This window comes from Amblyomma mixtum, chromosome 3 (genome assembly GCF_055824585.1).
Source record: "Amblyomma mixtum isolate Tamu chromosome 3, ASM5582458v1, whole genome shotgun sequence".
Classification (NCBI taxonomy): Eukaryota; Metazoa; Arthropoda; class Arachnida; order Ixodida; family Ixodidae; genus Amblyomma; species Amblyomma mixtum.
Window position 1 is genome coordinate 369,986,561 of NC_143014.1, and position 2,566 is coordinate 369,989,126.

At 47.9% G+C, this 2,566-nt stretch overlaps 1 pseudogene; it reads right to left on the bottom strand.

Annotated features, from left to right (window-relative positions):
- Positions 1-255: 255 nt before the first annotated feature.
- Positions 256-2,100, bottom strand: LOC149356745 (uncharacterized; annotated as a pseudogene).
- Positions 2,101-2,566: the final 466 nt, after the last annotated feature.

The window sequence follows — 2,566 nt, forward strand, 5'->3', positions numbered from 1 at the left end:
ACGCAGTCAGTTATGCTGACATTTCTGTATGAAGGAGGGGAAAAATAATAGCATCGCGTTTAAAAAAGAGTTTCAAAGCTTTCCGTGAAACATTCTCTAATGGCCAGGCACGCAGACTAGACAGTCGTGATGCTCTATATATCCCAAGCATTGATGATGGGCATGGAGATGAGTACATGTCATCGAGCTGAATAAACTTTCTTCCTACAACGCAAGGTGTTCCAGATGACAGATGTGCCAAGTTCTCAATTACAATTACAGATCCATTTTGTAGAATGCAGCAGCTGTCCTTCTTGCCAGGGGCAAGGACCACGATGCCTGGCAGCTTCACTTTTTTGAACTGAGCCCCTTGACATGGAGCCATAAGGGGCCCAGACTCATGTCCTCCAGTGAGCAGTGCGAAATTTGGCGTCTTCTGAGCCTCCTTAAGTACAGCTCCTTGCTCTGACAGTCTGTTAGAGAGCTGGGCAAGTGGACGCTCTGGTTTCCGGCACAGCCTTTTCAGAGTAGATATGCGGTTTTCAAATGGGAACGCACTCGACGAATCCAATGACCCCAGGTGTTCAACATCGGATGCCAGATGGCATAGTCCATGCACATTGTGTGAAGCATGATCCTTGCAGTATATTTTGGTAAAGCCTTTAACAAAATGGTTCAGAAGCTCCCCTGCATAATCCACTTCATTTTTGTAGCATTAGGCAGTGAAAGAATGGTAACAGCAACATGCAAAGGTAGAAACTTTTCATACATCTGTGATGGCAGAAGTGATGAGAGGGGCACGGGCCCCCCATATAGCAAGAAGAAACGAAACTCTGAGGCCTTCCAGTTATCCAGATCTGTGAGACTACGCGGCTTTCGGTTTAAACTCACAAGGAACAAACTGTGCAGCCTTGACATTTCTCTCTGAGAGTTTTATGCGGACTTTGCTGCCAAGCTTTATAGCTTTCGGGCCACGGAACCACAATACAAGCAATTAGTGCACCACGCCTAGGCAAACGAGTTGCATGTAATCTAACGGGACATCCCTCACAATGTCTATTGGCAGCTTCTCCACAATACTGCTATCAGTGTGATACGGCTCCTGCGCCCTGTGCCTAAAACTGTGGTCAGTTCGCAGCTTACTACTAATGTTTGGAAAGCAGACTCTTCCTTCAATGCACGCACCCCTAACAGTGCACTTCGTGCAGCTGTAATAGCCCGTGTGGTTTCTGACGCATAAAACAAATGCCTTTGCAGGCGCATCACACATCTACATCACACATCACGCACCACACAACACACAGCCTTTAGCTTTACAGGAATTGTGAAAGCTTCAACAGCAATTCCTGTAGCTAAAAGAACATTTAAATCTTCAACAAAGCTGTACAAAAACTCATTCAAATCTCTCGGTTTGCTGTCACCGAAGAAAACACTAGTCAGAGATGGTGCCGCATGCTTGAGATTGCTTATGCCGCCGAGAATTGTCCAGAAATGGCCTCTAGAGCTTTTCAATATTGGAAGGCCATCAACATGAAAAGTCCAGTTCAGTTCCGACGGCAGGTCTCGACACTCTCCCAGGATTTGTCGTATTTCCGCTTCTACACCGAAGTGGCGGTACTGACCTCTTTAAATTTCGGCAAGTTCATTCGACTTTTTTGGTGTTTGTAGCAGCGCTCTCGCCGATGACGGGAGACACGAAAAACACTTGTGGCTGCGGAGCACTTTCAACAGCGACGTTACAGCAGCATGCGGCGACCCAGACTCTACTGCCCACGTTTGAAGCTGCTGCCCGAAAGTCGCTTCGTCCTCGTCAGCGCGTTCACGATCGGCTTCCCAGTGAAACCTGCCATCAACCTGAGGACAAAGGTCCTGATCGGCGCTTAAATCTACAAAAGCCGATGAGGTCCCAGGTTCAGCGTCTTGACTTGTGGGGTCTGGGGTCGGCACATCCTCAGTCTCGGGCACAAAACGTTCGGTCACACACACATCACGCTGAAGCTGGTTGCACTGTTCTGACAGTGGATCAGCACCAGCTTCGGCAAACGCGGCGAGCTGCAAACTAACGTCAACCCGCCTTTTCCTTGTGCGACGAAATTTCCGCGCACGACTTTCTGTCGACATCGTGCAAATCAGCAGGTGTTGGTTCAAAATCTACAAAGGTATCACTCACTTCTCTTAGAGGCATCCATCGTGCAATAACGCGCATGTGCGAGTAGCGTGCGCGCGTGCGTGCGGTGGCGTCGATCGATCGGTGTAGCGGATGGAGACTAGTCTTGGCTTAATTGTGAATTGGCCACACGTGGTAATGATGATGATGCTGGTGATGGGTTGCGATGTTAAGAGGCAATAAATATTGCGGAACGACTGACTTTGTAGAAATAATTTTTTTAGCAAAATAAAAAACACTTACCGTAATCTGGCCACCCAGAAACACACAAACGGCCCCCGGATTCAAGCCTGCTTTCTGTGATCGGGCTAAAATCGTGATCCTTCACCAAAAGAAAAGCTAGCGGCATTGCGTAAATCACAGAGTCATGTATGACGGATGAAAGAAAACGATTTGCGAAGGCTTGTTGTGCACGATAGT